The 21,834-nt window shown below is 44.3% G+C and overlaps 1 long non-coding RNA gene and 1 pseudogene across 3 annotated transcripts; both read left to right on the top strand.

Moving 5' to 3' along the window:
• The first annotated feature begins 411 nt into the window (after positions 1 to 411).
• LOC105510954 lies at positions 412 to 6,059 on the top strand. Of its 2 annotated transcripts, none has more exons than XR_001001640.1 (3): positions 412 to 2,315; positions 2,607 to 2,785; positions 4,704 to 6,059. It is a non-coding gene; the product is annotated as an uncharacterized LOC105510954 (long non-coding RNA). The 2 variants fall into 2 exon arrangements; XR_001001641.1 differs by having other exon boundaries at positions 1,670 to 1,823.
• Positions 6,060 to 6,690: 631 nt separating this feature from the next.
• On the top strand, positions 6,691 to 20,051 carry LOC105510986 (annotated as a pseudogene). Its single transcript, XR_001001654.1, has 3 exons — positions 6,691 to 6,822; positions 15,566 to 15,626; positions 18,829 to 20,051. The product of XR_001001654.1 is annotated as a dol-P-Man:Man(5)GlcNAc(2)-PP-Dol alpha-1,3-mannosyltransferase-like (transcript).
• Positions 20,052 to 21,834: the final 1,783 nt, after the last annotated feature.

The raw sequence follows: 21,834 nt of genomic DNA, 5'->3' as shown, positions 1-21,834 counted from the left end.
CTATTCCCACTGGCGTCAAAGTTTTGGCTGACTAGCTACACTTCACAGTAGCAATATCAAATGATCCCCTGCAATGCTCTGAGCCTTGGGGTTTATTTTCCTTTTTACAGTAGGAGGCTTGACCAGCATTGTACTAGCCAACTCATCATTGGATATTGTAATCACATGATACATATTATGTTGTAGCCCACTTCCATTACGTCTTATCAATAGAAGCCATATTTGCTATTATTATAGGGGACTTTATTCACTGATTCCCTCTATTTTCAGGCTATATACTCAATCAAGCCTATACCAAAGCTCATTTTGTGATTATATATTTTCTACATCTGACTGAACATGTGGTTTGAAACCATCTTTCATTTTATTTTTATTTATTTATTTATTTAGATGGAATCTTGCTCTTGTCGCCCAGGCTGGAGTGCAATGGCATGATCTCGGCTCACTGCAACCTCCATCTCCCAAGTTCAAGCGATTCTCCTGCCTCAGCCTCCTGAGTCGCTGGGATTACAGGCGCCCACCACCACGCCCGGGTAATTTGTGCATTTTTAGTAGAGACGGGTTTTTGCCGTGTTGGCCAGGCTGGCCTCGAACTCCTGACCTTGTGATCCACCCACCTCAGCCTCCCAAAGTGCTAGGATTACAGGCATAAGCCACCACACCTGGCCTTGAAACCATCTTTCAAAATGTGGTCTTTTTGCAATACAGCTGGGATGTCTCTGTCTTCCCCACTTCCCCACCATGCACCTGTGTAAAGGGGCAGCTTCTGTCTCACGGGTATAACAGATTTCTTCCCTGGGTCCCCTTTCTCTTCTGTCAGTGAGTCATGGGTGGCTGTCGGCTGGAGACCGCTCTCAGTGTCTCATGTACTGAATGCAACATGGACACAAACTTATGATAGGGCCAGATGGGGGACAGCAAGAGGTGAGCACCGGAAATTGCATGAGCTAGGAGTCACCGGCTGGTAGTGGATGAGGGACACATGATAGGGACAGTTTACCAGCTGGATCAGGGTGGAAAAGCAAACCCTGGCAGCTGAGCAGTGGCACAGACCTGCTTCTGTGGGGACAAGTGTCCACTGGCCCTGGCCAGGCTGGCCTCCAGGGGGCATTGTTGGAATATGCGATCACCCCAAAACACTTCAGCTTGAAGAAGATCTAGGACACAGTTTGTTGTTACCACCTCAGAGCATTTAGATGGGACATGATGGGTGGAATTGAAGCTAAAAACCCATCCACCATTTCTAGATAGTACAGTAAGCTCCTAATTTACAGAAATGCTTGGGAAATTGAGAATCATGATAAAATCCTCATCCCTCCTCCTCTTTTGACCAAATCTTTCTAAAATGTACAATTATAATTTCTTATCCTTTAGTACACAGTAATTATGTATATGTGGTATATACACTACGTAAATATAGTTCATGAAATCATTCTTTGGTGTTTGAAGACTTTCTAATTCATTACTTCATGCCAGACATCAATGACAACAGCACGCACGGAACAGGTACACGTATGAGCTACCTACTAATATGCCTTGGATTTTGATTGTATTTTGTGAACACCTTGGTATGGGTTATTTTTAAATGAATGTTTTCCCAAATTTTATGCTGAAACCGGGGTGCATCAAAATTAGCTTGGTCATAATCTTGTCAGTGATGTCATCCAGAGGCCGCCAGGAACACACCTGTAGCCCAGCAAAGTTGAGGCCATCGACCGGCTCATCACAACAAGGAAGGCTGTGCACCACCGGGAGCCAGCAGCAGCTCAGCAGCAGCAGCGAGAGGGCCTTGGGAAAGACTTGGAGGGTTTGGCTTATGTGAGGTGATCTTGGGGAGAGTCAAGGAAACAGGTGGTGATGGATACTATCGAGTGTCAACTTGGTTGGATTGAAGGATGCAAAGGATTATTCCTGGGTGTGCCTGTAAGAGTGTTGCCAAAGGAGATTAACATTTGAGTCAGTGGACTGGCAGAGGCAGACCCACCCTCAAGCTGGGTGGGCACCATCTAATCAGCTGCCACGGCAGCTAAAATAAAGCAGGCAGAAGAAGTTGGAATGAGCAGACTTGCTGAGTCTTCCAGCCTTCATCTTTCTCCCATGCTGGATGCTTCCTGCCCTTGAACATCAGACTCCAGGTTCTTCAGCTTTTGGGCTCTTGGACTTACACCAGTGGTTTGCCAGGGGCTCCCAGGCCTTTAGCCACAGACTGAAGTCTGCGCTGTCAGCCTCTCTACCTTTGAAGTTTGGGACTCAGACTGGCTTCTTGGCTCCTCAGCTTGCAGTTGGCCTATTGTGAGACTTCCCCTTGTGATCATGTGAGCCAATTCTAATAAACTCCCCTTCATATGTACATCTATCCTATTCGTTCTGCCCCTTTAGAGAACCCTGACTAATACACAGGCCATGGTCAGATGGAGTGCTGTCTGGAGATGGGAGGAATTCTGTGATTGAATGTCTTAATTAATTGTCCTGGAAGGTGGGAGAAATGGAGTGAGGCTGATGCTACAATTGGTGAAAAAGCAGCAGCTACTCACATTTGCCAGGGGTGGGGGATGCCTAGGCATATTTGTGGTATTGACCACGTTCTTGTTTTCATTTGTGAACAGACCAGATTACTGAGGGGTATTGATTTGCCTTGCCCCCCGCCCCCACCATCACAGGGTGTCCCTGTCTGGGGTTGGTGCTCTGTGGCATTGCTTGTGTCCCTAGGAGTCCATCAGGGCAGAGCTGCAAGTACCAGATCAGCTTCCAGGTCTTCTAGGCTGCATGTCCCCCTCAATGTCCTGTAAGTTCTGATCTGGCAGGTACTGAATACTCAAGGGTTCACATTCTCTTAGCCTAGCGGTAGCTGCAATACTTATGAAAGGCATTTGGCTGATGTGTCCTCAAAGGAGAGGGAAGCTGTCTGTGTTTGTTACCTGTGGCTGCATAACAAAGGACCACAGCCTAGTGACTTAGAATATCACACACCAGTTACCTCCGCTCTCAGTAGGTCAGAAGTTCAAGCAGAGCCCAACTGTGGCCTCTGCTCTGGGTCTCAGCAGGGCTACAATCGGGTCAGTCAGGGCTGTGGTCCTGTCAAAGGCTCTCTCAGGTTGTTGGTGGTTGTAGGACTGAAGATCCTTTTCTGGGGGGCGGTCAGCTGGTGTATTAGTTCATGTTCACACTACTGATAAAGACATACCTGAGATGGGGTAATTTATAAGAAAAAAAAAGAGGTTTAATGGACTCCCAGTTCCACATGGCTGGGGAGGCCTCATCATCATGGTGGAAGGTAAAAGGCACATCTTACATGGCAGCAGGCAAGAGAGAATGAGAGCCAAGCAAAAGGGCTTTCCCCTTATAAAACCATCAGATCTTGTGACACTTACTACTATGAGAACAGTATGGGGGAACCACCCCCATGATTCAGTTATCTCCCACTGAGTCCCTCCCACAACACGTGGGAAATATGGGAGCTACAATTCAAGATGAGATTTGGATGGAGACACGGCCAAACCACATCAGCTGGGGACCACTCTCAGCATCCAGGGGTTCCCAAGGATCCTGCCATGTGGCCTCTCACAGTCCTTCCTACAGGACAGCAGCCTTCTTACACAAGTCAGCAAGAGGGAGTCTCTCTTGCCCCCACTTGCTAAGGCAGAATCTCACATCAGATGTAACCATCACATTTGCTGTATTCTATTATCCGGAATTACGTCATAAGCCCCTTTATGCTCACGGGAGTGGATTATCCAAAACAGAGATCACTGGGGAGGGGTGACCTTAGGTGTGTTTGCCACGTCACCTAAGAGTATACAAAACATCTCTCTCATTTCTTCCATTTCTTGAACTTTTAAAAAATTACTAAACGAATAAACAGACAATTTAGGTTGCATGAAGGAATACAAAAAAGAACATATTATCATTCCTAATAATCACAATTTCTACCACAAAGATGATCACTTGTAACGCTTGCATGTATGTACTGGACCAGTTTTTATAAACCTTCCCAGCTATGGTCTACTGCTCAACGGGACTGATGACTCTTCAGACGTGTGGTCTGGGACCAACCACATCCTTGTAGGCCACCAAGAGGAGGCATCCATCTCCGCAGACGAGAGACGAGCTCTGGGCTCCTTCTGCACCTTCACAGTGAAGGCGGTTGCTCAACAGGGCGCATGGATCCCTGTGCTGCCCTAGATATGACATTTTAAAATTTTTGACTTTTCACCCTGTAATGGGGGTTAAGGGCAGTGCTACTGGTATCTAGTAGGTATAGCCTAGGGACATTGCTAAATACCCTACAATACTGATCATGTGAGCCAATTCTCCTAATAAATTCCCCTTCATGTATACATCTATCCTATTAGTTCTGTCCCTTTAGAGAGCCCTGACTAATACACAGGCCATGGTCAGATGGAGTGCTGTCCAGAAATGGGTGTAATTCTGTGATTGAATATCTTAATTAATTGTCTTGGAAGGTGGGAGAAATGGAGTGAGGCTCGTGCTACAATTGGTGAAAATACACTTTAAAACAAATACATTGTGGCCTCTGAACACAAAGAATTGTCCCGCCTAACATGTCAATAGTGCCAGGGTTGAGAACACTGGCTCTAACCTTGCACAAGTATGTGAAGTTCAAGACACTGTGGAGGTTTTTGTTGTCTTGTTTTGTTGCTGTTTACAGAGGTGTTCTTTTCTCTCCCCATCATACTTCCCAGTTCAGCCCAATGGAAATGGATTGAGAGAGTGAAAGTCACTGATCTCAAAGAATCTACAGAATTCAGCATTTTGAAAATCACATAGCAGTTTGGGGTAGGCATTCACATGCACTAATAAACCAGGCAAACATCCGACTCCCAGGATAAAGTGACGGAGAGCAGTAGAAGGCTTGTTGAGCCTTAAGGAATAAGGGGAAAATCATGCTATGAAGTGCAGGACCAGCACAGACCCAGAGGAGGAGATTCAGCCTGGAGCCAGCAACCCAGCGCCTCCTTCTCCCCAGGACGCAGCGCTGACTGATCCCCGGATGTCCGTGGTCACATGTCCCAGGTCCTGAGAGCCCTTCAAAGGTGGACAGTTCTTTGGGAATTTTAGGACGCAGCACTTGAAGACAGGTTTACCTAAACTTTCCTCCTGGGAGCCTGTGATCATTTGAAAGTAACAGAAGAAAGTTGTCAGGCTGAGCAAACAGTTTCAACAGGCACGTGGTGAGAATAGGAACCATCCCTTCATTGCGAAATCGCGGGGACAGAGGAGGAATTCACGGGATCAGAGCACTGAAAAACTCCAGAGGCTTCTGGTTCACCGCCCTGATTCCACAGATGAGGATCAGAGGCAGAGGTGGAAGCTGGAATGGACAAGCCTGCCCACTCCTCGGCTCTCCATGGCTCTGTACTCAGTCTGTTTCTGCAATTTGACATGAGGCCTGGCCCTCGGGAAAGCAGGAGGGCCTCATCTCCTCCCTGTGCTGCTCTGAGGTGGAGCCTTCTCAGGGTCAGCCCAGCTCTGGAGCGCCTCTCCAGCTGGGTCACCAAAGCCGTCTGGTCCCAGGGCGGTGCTGAGTGACAGGCACGCCAGCTAATCCAATCGGCCATTTCATACCTAGTGCATGTGACTGATAAAGATTTAAAGCCCTGTCTCCAAGACACAGGCTTTATACAAACAGCTTTAACGACCTCTTCACTTAGAGACCAGACTCCTTAGTGGTGGAACCTCAGGCATCCGTGCAGGATGTAAGAAAGCTCCTGTATATACGTGAATGGAGAAGGGTGTAGAAGAATAAATACTGTAATAGATAATAAAATGTATGTGTTTTTATTTATATGCTACTTTCTCTTTCTCCCTCTGTATGTATACATACATACAAAAATGTATTCATTCTATGGAAAACATGAAAGATGTAATATTCTTTACACCTGAAATTTTAATTAATGTATTTTTTCTGATCATATGACCACCACAAATATAGTTTTATCATGTTTTTACTTAACAAGAAGTCTTAAACATAAATATATATGGACAATATTGTAGTTTTTTTAAAAAAATCATATCATAATTAAAGTGGTTGTGAAACATTCCACTTTAATGTATCCCTCCTAATCCCTATGGTGGTACATTAAGTGAGGGTTTCTCAGCCTCGGTACCATGGGCAGTTTGGGTCAGCCCATCCTTTTCGGGGACACTGTCCTGGCCACTGCAGGATGTGGCTTCACATTCTGGTCTCTGCCCACTGGGTGTCAGAAACATCCCTTCCCCTCAGCTGTGACAATCAACACTGTCACTAGACATCGCCAAATGTCCCCTGCAGGACAAAATCCACCTAGGTTGAGAACCAGTGACTTTTTTTTTTTTTTTTTAACTATCATCATAAGACAAAGCCACCTGAACTTCCTTGCTGATGTCTCTCCACTTCTATCTAATTCTATTCAGAAGGAAAATTCCTAGAAGCGACACTGCTGTTGTGGAAAAGAGGTACTCGCTTGAGAACTCTGATATATATTTGCCAAATTTCTGTCGAAGTATCATTTTAAAAAGTTTAAAAACATGACTTTCATACAAACACACACAGAGCAAATATCAAAGATGTATTTCTCTAATGCAGTGCGACAGCCAGCAGGACAGTGAGGTTGCAGCAGTGTGGGGACAGAGTGCCGAAAGAGGTCGCAGAAGCCTCAGAAGAAGGTCATTCAGTCATACGAGGACACCATGATGCTCGGGCTGCAGTCCTTTCCAAGTCTATGGGGCGTTGTTCCTTTGTGTCAACACCAGACAAGATTCATGGGCATTGCTGTCAGTGTTCTGTGTGTTAAAATACCAGGGACCCTCACTGTGGTAGAGGTAGATTGTGATCAATAGAAAATAGTATGTCAAAGCAAAGGCAGTTACCCTTAATGAGAATATGGAAAGACAGAGCCATCCTTTTGCCTATTTCCAAGTTTTGATTTATTTTTCTTACATTGTCTTCCTGAAATTTTAAAATTTACCCTCCCTTCAACTGACTCAGTTCCCATAACCAAACCAGCAGGAAGGATTATCACTCATTTTTATTATGCCCTATTGGACAGATAACTCATTATTTTGTTTCCATTTATTTAATTACGAGTGAGGTCAAATATATTTTCACATATTTATTGGCCATTTGTGTTTCAGTTTACTTTGCCTATTCCTGTCTTTTGTCCGTTTTCCTTTTGGGGAATTCAGCTTTTTCTTATTCATTTACATCTGTATAACAGTAAACATTTGTCTTTCATAAATGTTGCAAATAATTTTTTTCCATTTTTCTTTGCCTTTTCATTTATGTTTTTCTTTAATATAGAAATTTATATGTAGTCAAATCCAGCAATTATTTTTGTGCTTTCACTTCTGGGATTAGGTAGAAAAGTTCTTTCTTAACCCCAGGATTAAATATTTATGTTTTTTGTTTTTTGTTTTTTTTTTTTTAGTGTATTTGGAGGTTATACTTAAATTTGTTTTCCATTTGAAATTTATTTTAAAATAAGATGAGTTGGTGATTAACTTTGTTTTTTCTTTTTACTAAAGACTTAGCAAGTTTTATAGACTTTGTTCTTGAGTAATTCATCTTTTTAAGTCATATTGCTCATATGTTAGTCCCTGCGTGTGAGAGGCCGTTTCTGGACTGTCTACTCTGTTCCCTTGATCTGCCTATTGTCTTGGCCCAAGGCCATACAATATAAATTCCTGTTGATTTATAATATACTTCTCTATCTGGCAGAGCAGGTCTTGTTTTAAATGCCACATCTTTTATTTGCAAGTAGACAAAGTGTTTATTTTTGTGGAATTTGGATAAGTTAAAAGGTGGGGTTTTTTTTAAGGACAGTGAATTTTCAATCTCTTATCTAGCCAAATATTTTCCCACTAAAAATGCCTTTAACTTCTTAGTGAACATGTTGAAGATGTACATTTCCCCATGTATTGAAGGGCAGTGCCACTCACCTTAAATATTGTTACCAGAGCTCATTTTGTTTGCCCAGAGTGCCTGGAACATTGAGGTCCAAGGACAAAGGAGGGCGGCAGGTGTCTGAAAGCTGGCAGAGAGCTCTGGGCCCTAGATGGGCTGCAGGGACTCTCACAGCCCCACGTGATGGAAGGACCAGATCGCCTGCTACAGAGAGTCTGCAGATCTTCATGTGTTTGTTTGTTTTCACTAGCTTCTCAACCAGCTCCTCAAAGTGGGTTCCATGGACCACTCCATTTCCATGGATTCAGCCGAGTGGCTGGAGGAGAGTGCTTTTTGGCTCAGGGAGGAAAAAAGTGCCAGGTTGGATAATACTGAGCAAGTTCCTCCACTGCAGGACCACAGGACCTTTCATCTCTGATATTCTGTGACTCTCCGAGAATGTGATGATTATTAGACCTTGGCATCCTGCTTCAAGAAACAACCACCAACATCTCAATGAATGCCCACCTTCCAAGCATTGCTGCCTGGGAAAGGCTATTTTCCTGGTACTATATTTTTTCAAACAACATTGTGGTAAAAAAAGAAATGTCTCCAACAGTGAAAATGAGAATGACCGTAATTACTTATACTCATTGACAACAAGAGTAGGATTTATTCTACCTTTGGTGGCAACTTCTATTTTTATGAGAGTCTTCTAAGCATTTTCTCAACAGTCCTCGCCCCTTCCCAATGAGGCATGATGAACAGGCATTGCCACGCCGGTATGGTGTGGAAACCGAGGTTGCGTGTAGACGTTGTGTGGCCATGGCATCTGCTTAGAAGTCTTTATCTGTTAGCTCCAAAACAGAATTTGTAGTTTTCTTTTGCTATGTAAATGTTACCACAAACTTAATTACTGAAACCAATAACTGTTCATTAGTTCATAGATCTTACAGGTCAGAAGTCAGAGTGCAATGAGGCTGGATTTTCTGCTAAAGGTTTTGTGCAGTGAATTTGGGTGCTGGCTGGACATTTTTCATTTCTGGAGCCTCTGGGAAGAATCTGTTTCTGCCTCATGCAGGTTGTTGGCGGAATTCAGTTCCTCCTAGCTGTAGGAATGAGAACTCCAGCTCTTAGAGGCCACCCACATTCCTTGCCACATGGGCCCTTCCACCTTCAAACCAGCAGTAGAGAATCTCCCTCATGTTGAATTCCCATCACCCTCAAATATCTTTCTTCAGGAAGAGCCTCATCACCTGATTAGATCAGGGCCACCCAGGAAAATCTCTGTATCCTGAAGTCAGTTTATTGGATTCATCTTCAAGACTTTGATTTTATCTGCAAGATCTCTTCACAGCAGAACCTAGATTAGTAATTGATTTAATAACTGGGTGACAATTTGTGTATACTGGGGCCAGGGTAAAATGGAGACTTTCAGGGGCTATCTTAGAACTTTGCCTCCCTTGTTCACTTCATTCTCATTAGGGGCATCAGGACTGTACTTTCTTTAGATCTTTCCTGTGCTACTAGGATGATCCATGTGTGACTGGGGAATCAATGAGTCTGAACAGATTTGTTTTAGTGTGAGTAGAATGCATCCGAAGATGCCAATGAGGACAACCTGGAAAAGTCTTTATGTCTGACAAAATGCGTTCCCTCCTGCCTGCCTCCTGTTCTAGAGATCAAAATAATTGGCATTGTTGGTAGAAAGTTACCATTTTATGCATGATTTTAAAAGGGTCCATTTTAGGCTTCCGTGTTGTCTGTGGTTGATATGGTGCTTGATATATTTGGGACATTGAAATGACAAACAATCGTGGCACTGCTATTCTTGACAGGATGTTAATATAATTCACCTTCTGTTTGCCCTCAATGATAAATCAAAAGAAATGATCAACCCCAAATCTTCACACTGAGACATTTGGGTATGAATATCACATCCTTGCACCAGGTCATTGTATTCACCAGGCTATAGCTGAATGCACTTTCTGAATTCTTGATGGTAAATTTATAAAAGTTCCTCCATTTGTAAAGTTTTCAGTGAGATCTCAGCAAATAAAAATATTAGCCCCAATGGGCTGCCTGGGGTGTATGTGGGTTGATTGCAGCTCTCCGTATTCAGGCAGAGTTGGGAAAGAGGTGCTGGAGAGATGCTGAGGGATTATCCGCTCAGCCTCCACTAGCCTCATCTCTGTAGGAACTGTTGGCTGTCCATTCTGAGCTGAAGAAGCTGGATTTCCTGTTTCCATGTGAGGCGAGCGAAGCTATCTGGGGACTAGAGAGGAGGCCCACTGCATGGTTTCCTCTGCTGGGGGGCCTGATCACCAACAGCCTACCCTTCCCAGTTGTTCCCTCTGAGCTCTGAGGTCATAGACAAAGCCAAGCCCAGAGACAAGGGGCTGAGGCTCATTTTTTCGAACAGATCATATTAATATTATTAAGCTGCCTGGTTTTAATTTTCGACCACTTCCCAGCTGTCTACTTAGGAGTGTTTAAAGCCAAACCCATTCATTCTTTCCACCATTTACTGGAGATTGGAGCCATTTAATGACTGTCCTGTGAGGAGGAAGGGTTACAGATCAGGAACAACCAGAGAGTGATGAGAAAGGAGAATTAGAAGTTGGAAGAGAAAGGCAAGATAATAAAAGTGTAATTTAAAACATCATACTTGCACAATTACCATGGTGGGTTGCTTAACAGGGAATCTAAATTTATCTCATTGCTGAGAGTCCGCTGTGAGAAATAAAATTTAAGAAAATCTGGGGGGTATCCCAGTTCTTCTCAACAACTATATCTAAGGGTTCAGTCCATGGGAAATAGAGCTCCAGGGGGATTTAAAGTGCTGCAGCCGTCCTGCGCACCCCAGTAGGTCACCAGCCCTGTGCCAAGCTTTTGGGATCCAAGCTCAGTCACTGGGCAGACCTTCTCCTGTAATCTTTGAGAGAGAGAAAGAGGCATGTGACTGGACTGCTCCCATCACAGTGTCTTCTTGTGTTAACAGGCTTTACATCTCAGAGCAAAGGGTGGTGGTGGCTGCTGAGGTCAGCTCGTCTGGACGTCTCCCTGCTTGCTTTCACCTGACACATAGTTGCCCACATAGATGTCCCTTGGGGATCACCAACATTTCTTCCCTCTATCCACCTTGGCAATGCCGAAATCTTGCACTTCTCAGTAATCAGCTCTGCCACCCACTCCAACCTCCCTGCAGGAGGCATCTCTGTGTCTGGAGTTCCCAGTGCTCCAGCTCAACCTGGAGACATCCTATTGGCTCTGTCCCTCTGCCTTCCTCCTTCTGGCCAGGCCAGTTCTGTCCCCAGACCACTGGGGAGGGGACCTCACCTGCCTTCCTGCTCTCCTTCCTGCCCTACCGCCTGTGTCTAGTGTTCTCCCAACTGCGAGAAGAGGAGGTTTAAACCCTCAGGAACATTACGTTGTGCCCCTGTCAGGGTCCTCCAATGGCTTCCCACTATGCTTAAAGTAGAATGCAAATGTTCTGATGCCTGTAGGGCCCTGCATTTTTTGAAGACCGCCTCTTCCACTGCTGCCTTCAAAACCAGACTCCCCTTTTCACTTACCAGGACCTTAGGGGCCTTTTCAGGTACTGGGCTTCTGTTTGGAGCACACAGCCTCCCCTCCAGATCTTCCCACACGAGGCACAGGTCTCTGTTCACATGCACTTCTGTGGAGCGGCCCTACATGGAATGGAAGTCTAGTAAGACAGCAGTCTCACAAGGCTGGCACAGGGCAATTGGTCAAATGTGTGGAAAATGAATAAAGATGGAGATGAGTAACCTCCCTGATATTTCAGAAGGTTTCACCGTTTAAGCGAAGAACTGAGATAGGTTTTAGCTCGTAATGTCAGTTTATTTTATTAACAGTGGGCCGGGTTCCCTCTTCCAAGCAGTATAGGAGCTTCGGGAGGTGCACGATCCCATATGAGGGTCTTTAGCCATGTGCAGTGATTGAGATATACATTTAAATTAATTAGCATGAAATATAATGAAAAAAGACTCAGTTCCTCAGTCACATCCTCGACATTTCATTTCAAATGCTCCGTCGTCACATGTGGCCAGTGGCTGCCAATTGGGAAGTGCAGGTGTACAATGTTTTTGTCATTGTCACCAGTTTGATTGCGCAGAGCTGTCACAAAATGTTGCTAAAGGCATTGTTATCCTCTCTTAAGAACTTCAGTCTGCTGGGAAAGGAAAAGTGAGTCAACACCATCTAATAAGTCCCTAGTAGATGTATGAATGGGTGCTAAGGATGCCCAGAGGCCAAAGAAGCCTGCAGTTGCTGACTTCTGAGCCAAGTCTTCAAGGAGGACCAGGAATTATCAGGTAATGAAGAGTGTAGGAGATTAGAAGCTGACCCTCCTAAGTATCTTGAAAGTAAATACAAATGTAAAAGCATTCAGAACAAGATGTAAAGGTCTGAGTGTGTTTGTGTGTTTGCTTGCCCATTCTTCTCTCCTCTCTTCCCTACAGATTTTGTTTAAAATAAAAGAGCATGCCTCTTTTGTTCCTTGTTGAGATTGACATATATAAAAGTTTATAACGGAAAAGTGCTGGGGAGCACTGGGCTAAGTTACACGGCATAGCAGCAGCTTAACTTGCATTTGGGAGATAGAGATGGAGGAAGATTGTGTAAGGTGCTGTCTTAGTCCATGTGGCTAATATATAAAGAACAGAAATTTATTTTGTCATTGCACTAGGGTCTGGGAAGTCTAAGATCAAGGTTTGGTGTCTGATGAGGGCACAGTCTCTGCTTCCAAGATGGGCTTTGTTGCTGCATCCTTAGGAGGGGAAAAGTGCTCTGTCCTCACTTGGTAGAAGGGACAGAAAGGCAAAAAGGGCCTTAAGTTCATTCTCTTCAGCCCTTTCATAAGGTACTAATCCATCATGAGGGTGGAACCCTGTTAATTACCTCCTAAAAGGCTCCACCTTCTACTTCCACCACAGTGGAGATTAAGTGTCAGTATTAATTTTGGATGAGACGCTATATTTTCATACAAATAAAAACTCTCAAGAGGGGAGTCAGAGTCTTAGATTTCTGTACGAGACGCTCCTGTGATAAATAGTGGTTTCAGCATTAGGATGGGGTTCCTCAACAAACTTGGGTGCTCTGTGCACTCACAATGTTAATGGCTTAGCCTTCTCCCCTGGGGGAAGCTATCTTGGCATTCTCTCCGACTCACATAATGTCCGTTATTTCCTTGCCAGGGTAAATGGTTATTAGCCCACCTGATACTCAAGAGTTTCAACTCTCCACACCTTCTACCTGCTTTCCCTTTGTGACTTTGCTTTCTGGTGTCCATGATTCAATTCCCTAGTGGACAGGCAGGCAGGTGAAGTTTATGCAACCATTTCACATCCAGGTCTTTGTCCCTCTCCCTTCTCCCCCAGCACCTGGTAGAATACTTCCCAGTAGCAGGCACATACCGTATGAGTACATGATGTTTCAAGTCACGAATGAATAGATGTTTTCCTGGTTGGAGGCCCCAGTGCTTGACTGGGCTTTGGTATTGCCCTTGTTATCCTAAGCCCCATTCCTGGGACTGTGGATAGTAGAGAAATAAGATGGAGGACTTCCAGATTCCTTGAGAGGCTCCAGAAATAATCCTATGGATAGTTCTACTTGGATTTCCCAGAATCTGTGTGAGGAGGGGGTGGCGAAGGAGAGAAGAGAGGTGGTGGCATGCTAAATAGACCTCTTGGGGTCAGTTGATGGAAGGAGAAAGGGAGTATGGCACTGATAAGAGACTCTGAAACTGCTCACCCAGAGCGCAAGTGGGAGGAACAACTACCTCCACATCCAACTCCCAGACGTGTCTGTGCTCATCATTAGAAAAATGCTGACAGTGGCAGCACATCTACACAGATAAGACGGCTTTTCCTTGCCCAGTCTGCGTGGGCCATTTTTCACAGCTTTTAGAGGCTGCAACTGCTGCCACCATATGTTGTGCTGGAGACGATGCAGCCAGCTGAGCTTCATGTGGAATAACTGTTGGCAGCTATGCCAACTTTAAATTGATATTAATGTCAAGCTTGCTTTTTATAGTTTTCCTAAAGGTTTTAACAACAATAGACCAAGGCAAGTTTCATGGTACCTGAACCTGAATCAGACTCACATTTTTCTGATGTGTATTTAATTCGGTTTTGGCACAGAGTCTGTGTTTTTCTTGGGTTTTACATCATTTATGAGGTTGCATGGATACACTCTAACAAAACATCATCCATAATCAAATGAGACTCACAGAAGAAAGAAGTGCATGCCAATTCCGACTAATCTTAGCCTTTATGGGAATAACTATTTGCTACAAATGATTAGCCAAACATCTGTGTCAACACTTTCTTAGCAGCAGATAGAGATGTTGTTAACCGCCACATTTACAATGATATTTCTAGCTCCACGGAGGGGGAAATGCTCTACCACAAACAAATCTGTCAACGAAGCCCTTCTAAGTAAAATCTACTCTGCTAATTAACTGTAATAATGAAAGGCATGGATGTTAGCGTGGTGTGTGTGTGTGTGTGTGTGTGTGCATCTAAAAGTTTTGCCTTATTTCACACTATTCATTTTAATAAAATGACTCCAGTCACTCTTGTATCACCCGATGGGGTCATTTTAGGAAGAAAATGAATTTTTCCCCAATATAGAGCGGCACATGGTCCTATCCCTCCTTTAATCCAGGCATCACCCATCATTTGCTGTGTTGAAAAGAGGCATATTCTTCAAGCATAGTTTATGTGATTAAGTATGGCAAAAGTTTAATAATTGAATCCATAGTAAAATATTTGTACAAGAGTCAACATCTGCACCTAATCGTTCCATACATACATGATGGTTTTGAGCTTATTGTGGGGGACATATTTCTTTTGGTGATTACAAACACACAGCTGCCAGAGAAATCTGCTGTTTTAAAGCACACTTTTGCTGCTGTGAGGGGATGGGGTGGGGACTGTGTGGGCTATGCCCTGGCAGGAATGTCTTCTCTTCTGTATGGAGTCTGGTGATCTGTTCATTTGGTTTTTATCTTCTGTCTGCTGAGTGGATATTGAATGAAAATGAAATGAGATCTGCGCACATTGGTGGCTAGACAATTCATTTTCTTAAATTTAGAAACAGTCATAAGATGTAATTCATGAAAAACCCGGACGCTGTTTATAACCTGGGGCAAGGCCGACACTTCTTTTCTGTGTTTTCCTGCACTGACGAACTCAATGCAAATGGGGCATTTCAATTATATCTGAATCAACTGAAAGCACCCATTGATGTTGGGATAAGTGACAGTCTCTGGCCGTCTCTGTTTTATCAGCTGCATCCTCTGTGGGTATGTGAGGCCTTCCAAAGCCCTCAGAGGAGGCCAACGTGAAACCTTTGAGTCATCAGATCAACTAGAGACAAATACCTTGAGTTTAATAAAATGAAGTTTGAAATAAAATGAGTTTTTCTTCTAAAATATCTGTCCCTGTTGAATTTGGCTTCCTTTTTTAGACCCCAAACTTTGGTATGGGAGAGCAAGGGACAGAAACAGAGGAGTGGAGATATTTCAGTCTTAGATTCCAGTGGTTCTTTGAATTAGTAATGATGGTTGAATAGAATCCAGTTTCAGATTTGGTCTCATTCTGGATAAGCAGTTTTATCTTTTTGTTTCCTTAAGCCTGCCTTTTTACCTTGTAAAAGTTCACCTATGAGACAAGTTATCAGGCAGTTAAACTAGAGAAAACAACTCAAGTACATGTAGGTAAGAATCTGTGCAAAAACTCCTTTTGAACTTCTGGGTTGCTCAGGAGAAAGCAGAGGTTCATGGTAACTCCCACTACCTCCACATCACACCAACTTCAGCCTGGCACTCTGGATTTACCCCACATGTGTCCAGTGAAAAGCCTTCAATTGTCCTGGTTTTTGTAAATTTAACTAGGAAAACAATGTATTACCTTTACTGAGAGGACTATGTAAACCAAAAATTATCTGAGTCACATCTGAATCAATTTAGAGGTTTATTTTGCCAAGGTTGAGGATGTGTCCAGGAGAAAGAGACACAAGTTACAATAGGATTTGTGGTCAGGGCTTTTTCCAAAGAAGGTTTTGAGGACTTCCATATTTAAAGGGCAAAGAGTGAGCAGCAAAGGAAGGAGGAAAAGAAGGGGAGGAAGGTAGACGATGAGTTGAGTGTTACATTCTAGTGAGGCTTTGATTAGCACTGGCTGAATCCATGTTTTACATGTGAAAAGAGGGGGCAGAGAAACAGTTAATTATGCATTTGTAAATCTGCACTGGTAAATCTGCATTCAGTAAGTCCGCATTTTATACAGGATAAGGTAAACACAAAGTAGAGGAAGAAGTCAAATGTGCATTTGTTTCAGAGTGGGTAGAGGGAGGGGGCATTCTAGTCTTGTTTTTGTCCCATGCCTGTGAAGATAAGCTACTACTTTACACTGTCAGGTGAGATTCCATAGAACTCTGCTTTAGGGTTATGGGTTATGAGGGGGATATGTATTCTGAAATATTTGGGGGCCCATACAAAATTTCCATGTGAGCAATTTGTGAGGGAGGCCACCTGGGGAGATATGTGGCCTTCTGTCATTGCAGCCATTTGTGTGGGAACAAAAAGGAAGGCAAGTTTTCTTCTTTTCTTTTCTTTATCTTTTTTGCATGACTTAGTTACCAAACTTAACTTTCTTCTTGGCATAATGAGTTTGGGGTGCAAAGATTTTATTTTCCTTTCATACCTAAAATGGACAGAATAGCTTATTGGTTTTTATTTCATTTCAAAGTTGGCACATCTGGCAGCCAGGAGATATGGGGCTCTACAGTTGGGTGGGCCCTGACCTTCTGCCTGGGCCATCCACAGCATCACAGGTGTTCCTTAGCCGTGCATTCCTAGCTTGAAATTCAAGTTCTAGCAGAAGGTCAACTCAGTAAGTCTTCATGGAAGCAGATTTATGTACCCGCACCAAATTTGCAAGGGGACAAAAATGTAGTGACAAAAGATGCTCAGATGCTCAAAGAAGTTTTATTGAAATGGAAATAGTCCATGTTTTTTTTCCATGTATTTCTCCTACATCTCCCAAATCTGTTGGACTTCTTTCCTCCTGTGCTTGTGACTTTACTGGAAGATGGTTGGGACAGCTTCACAGGACTGTGTGTTAGGAAGACAAGGATGACCGTCGAGCTCTGCCATGGCTCAAAGTACCTGGAGGCCCTAAGCACCCACTACCCCTTGCCCCTTTCTCAGGTCCAGCACATCTCAGAAGACTGGCACCTCAGGCACCTGCCTTCAGAGTACATTTAGAGTACACACTAAGTGTGTTAATAAATTAAGCTGACTAAATGCTACTGCTCTACTCCCACATCCCTTACTTTTGAAAATACTATTTATTGCAACAGACAGGTGGCCATTTGAAAACACATATTCTTTCTTGTCCCAGATGGATTAATCACAACTTGTAGACAAAATCCAAGATTGCTTGCTTTTGAAAGATTTGCTCTGGCCCTGTAGTTTTTACACTCAAAGGGCAATTTTCATTAAGGCTGTACTAGTTCATTTTCATACTGTTATGAAGAAATACCCAAGACTACGTAATTTATAAAGAAAAAGAGGTTTAATGGACTCGCACTTCCACATGCCTGGGGAGGCATCACAATCATGGTGGAAGGCGAAGGAGAAGCAAAGGCACATCTTACATGGCAACAGGCAAGAGAGTGCTTTCAGGGGAACTTCCCTTTACAAAACCATCAGCTCTCATGAGACTTATTCATTATCATGAGAACAGCATGGGAAAAATCCACCCCTGAGATTCAGTTACCTCCCACTGAGTCCCCCCCACAACATGTGGGGATTACAGGAGCTACAATTCATGATGAGATTTGGGTGGGGACACAGCCAAAGCATATCAAAGACTTACTTTGTTATTCTGGAAACTCAAAGTAAAAGCTGATTCACTTGAGTGTGAAATGAGAATTAACTGGCTTTTTAAGACTTTTTGTAAATTAATTGAAACACTAGGGCTTTAGCAGAAGTCTGGGGTGGGACAATGATGAAAATGAATATAGTGCTCATTCAGCAATTGAAATAATTTAAAATCAGTCCCAATAAGTTCATTTACTTTCCTGATTGAGTACGGTCATTGTTTAGCAGGCCCTGAAGAAAAAATTCACGTTAGTGATACTCCTGCTTTGGTGACCTTAAAATGTGTAATTGACCTAGAAGTTCTTGATGATAAGTCTCTTTTGGGGGCAGTCTTTTTGGGCTTTGGTTTTTACTCAGAGATTCCTCTGGTGACATTCTTAACCATTTGAGTGCTTTAGAAGGGTACATAGATCACTTTGACCCACTGAAACAAGTTGCTTTTGAGTCAAATCTGTACTGCATCTGCCCATGTTCTCTTTCCCTCCCTTCCTTCCTTCCTTCCTTCCTTCCTTCCGTCCTTCCTTCCTTCCTTCCTCCCTCCCTCCCTACCTCCCTCCCTCTCTGTCTCTCTCTCTCTCCTTCCTTCCTTCCTTCCTTCCTTCCTTCTTCTTTGAGATGGAGTCTTGCTCTCTCACCCAGGATGGAGTGCAGTGGTACAATCTCAGCTCACTGAGTGCAGTGCTACAATCTTGGCTCACTACAACTTCCACCTCTCAAGTTCAAGCAATTCTCCTTCCTTGGCCTCCCAAGTAGCTGGGATTACAGGCACCTGCCACCACACCTGGCTAAATTTTGTATTTTAGTAGAGATGGAGTTTCGCCATGTTGCTCAGGCTGGTCTCGAACTCCTGACCTCAGGTGATCCCCCTGCCTCGGCCTCCCAAAGTGCTTGGATTACTGCACCTGGCCCTGCCCATGTTTTCTCAAACCTGGCTCACCTGGATGTATGGCTGTCTTTCTCCTTTCCCTGCACATCCTGTGCCAGTTCCTCTATAGGTACCTGAATGACTCTTATTACGAACTCTGAAAATTAGTGAAAGACACAGAGATCGACCAGAAGGCCTACGTGGCCCAGGTGGAAGACGTCATCAGTGGTACCTATGACTAGACCCAGCTGTGGGATGACAGTGGACCACTTGTGTACCCAGCTGGTTTTGTGTCCAACTTTGTGGGGCTGTTCTATGCCCCTGGGCCGAGGCACTGACATTCACATGCCCAAAACATCTTTGCTGTGCTCTACCTGGCCACCTTGCTGCTTGTCTTCTTGATCTACCACCAGACCTACAAGGTACCTCCCTTTGTCTTATTTTTCATGTGCCACACCTCTTACTGTGTTCACTCCACCTTTGCGGGAAGTCAGGGACCCCAAATGGACCTTTGTGCTGTGACTCTTCTGTGACTCAGTGCCCTCAATATCAGCCTCCTGCTGGCCCAGGGCTGGGGCTGGGGCTGCCGGTGTTCCAGCCTGGCAGCCTCCGTGAAGAGGAATGTGAGGCTGTCTGCCCCTGGGTTACTGTTTCTTCTCCTCACATGGTTTGGCTGCTGTGGGGCCCTCCGCAAGCTGGGCATCTGTGTTGGCCTTCAGGCGGTGCTGGGGCTACCCTTCCTGCTGGAGAAGCCCACTGGCTACCTGTCTCGCTCCTTCCACCTTGGCCGCCAGTTTCTGTTCTGCTGGATAGTGAACTGGCGCTTCCTCCCAGGGGCTCTCTGCCTGCACCGTGCCTTCCACCTGGCCCTGCTAGCCATCCACCTCACCTTGCTCTGGCTGTTTACCCTCTACTGGTGGCACAGGATGGGGGAATGTATCTTGTCCCTGCTGAAGGATCCCTCCAAAAGGCAGATTCCACTCCAGCCCCTCACACCCAGCCAGATCATTTCTACTCTTCACCTCTAACTTCACTGGCATCTTCTTCAGCCACCCCCTTCCACTACCAGTTCTACGTCTGGTATTTCCACACACTGTCCTACCTCCTGTGGGCCAGGACTGCACACTGGCTCACACATCTGCTCAGGGTGCTGGTGCTGGGGCTCCTGGAGCTCTCCTGGAACACACACCCCTCCACAGCCTGCAGCTCTGCTGCCCAGCATGTGTGCCATGCTGTCCTCTTGCTGCAGCTCTGGCTGGGCCGGCAGCTGTTCCCCAAGAGCATCCAAAACAGCAAGAAAGTTCCCTGAAATCCACCCCTTTCCCTCCACTGCACTCTCAGGACCTGGGGATAGACTCTGTGCCCTACCAAATAAACCTTGCCAAGTCCAATACACACACACACACACACACACACACACACACACACACACAGACTTCCTCTCTATATATAGAGGGACTCACACAGGATGTGCAGGGAAAGGCGACAGACAGCCACACATCCAGTCAGAATCGCTGGGACTTTTATGTATCTCGATCAGCAATGCTATGGCTACAATATTGACACAAAGACACAGAAGGAAGTTGAGTTCACAGGAGTACACAGGGATCTTGTATTATTTGCTGGATTCATCCATTTGTATAAAATATGCTAATTTTACAGGAGCTGGTTTCCAGCTTTTGGACCAAATTTTGAACATTCTAAACTGGTTAATTTGAGCCTTTCAGAAATTATACATTTTTCTATATATTTTTAAAATATCCTCTTTTGATTGAGTCACTTATATGCTTGTATTCTTAGAATGAGTGATAGCTAAGTAATTGAATTTACATGCTCTATCAGTTTAGTTTAAATATTCAGTTTAGTTTTGATATAAAGAAATACATGAAATATGAGTATTTGAAGTTTATTGTCTAAAAATTTTAGCTGCATCCTTTCCTTGGGATATTGTCTTCAATTTTTAAGCTCCAAAAGGCCTGGAAAAACATGCTTTCAATAATGCCTTATTGATTTTTTAACTATCTAAAAATACGTAGAAAAAGTTTGGTTAAAATAAACCAAAGAGTTGTTGAAATGTCTTTGCTTCAGTTGTTCACTTGTAAATCTATCCAAAAGGGATAGAATGGGAGGAGGGAAGGATAAAAGGAAGAGAAGAGAGTAAAATTAGACCATCAACTAATTACGCAATGAATGATTTAACTACAATTGGAATAATGTGCTAGAAATTAATGAGGTGAATGGAAGAAATGTGTACAAGAATGTGCCTCCTCATTAAGTCTCAAGGAACCATGTGGCGGAAGATGTGAGCTTGACCCCACTCAGCACCAGGGAAAATCTGCTCAAAATGAAGACTCAACATCTCCCTAATCCTTTTTTTGAAAATAACCAAATATTTTAAAACTTACGGATTTTATCAACTTTTTTTATTAGCCACTTTTCTGCAAATGGAACATGACTCACTTCCTTTGGACAACAGTGGTCCGTCCCGTTTTCTGCTGGTCTTTGCTTCTCCCAAGGGCATTGCCTTCTTCTTAAATTGTTTGGTGCCCGTATCTTCTCCACTGCCTTTTTCTTTTTTCCTGAGCACAGGGATACTTGCCACCTGCACGCATGGCCCCCCTCTGTAATCACAGGTATATTTCTTTCTCTTTAATACAGCCATCCGCTTTCTGCTGTCGTGTCCACAGACACTCACAGACTTTCCCATTCCACTCAAATCTGTCTCACACCCTCCAGCTAGAACTCCCCCATCACAGCTGGAGGGGCCAGCTCATACTTGGGGAGATTAGGTCACTGTGGCTTGTCTATACAGCTGCATTGCTGGCAGGGCCCAGGAACCACTAATCCCATCCCTTATGGTGGAACCAATAGTTTCGTCTCAACTCCACTTTCCAGGCATGTTCATACTCCTAGAAACATGACACACTCATAATAAAGTCAAAACACAAGTCACCTAACCCTGACTGTAACTCAGCACCCACTTCCAAATGTCTTTCTGTAGGTCCTGTAATCCTGGTGGAGACCCTGGCCTCATGGAGCTCCTCCCAGTGAGTGGCGGGAGTGGCTGCTGTTCTGACCACCATGGCAGTGATGATGAGGTCTGCAAACATGGGTGGCTTTGTGTGGTGAGGCTGTTCCTGGATGATGAGCGCAGTTGTTGTCACTTTGGGGTAG

This window comes from Colobus angolensis, unplaced genomic scaffold (assembly GCF_000951035.1).
Source record: "Colobus angolensis palliatus isolate OR3802 unplaced genomic scaffold, Cang.pa_1.0 Scaffold196, whole genome shotgun sequence".
Taxonomy (NCBI): domain Eukaryota; kingdom Metazoa; phylum Chordata; class Mammalia; order Primates; family Cercopithecidae; genus Colobus; species Colobus angolensis.
This window is presented reverse-complemented; position numbering and strand designations above follow the sequence as displayed.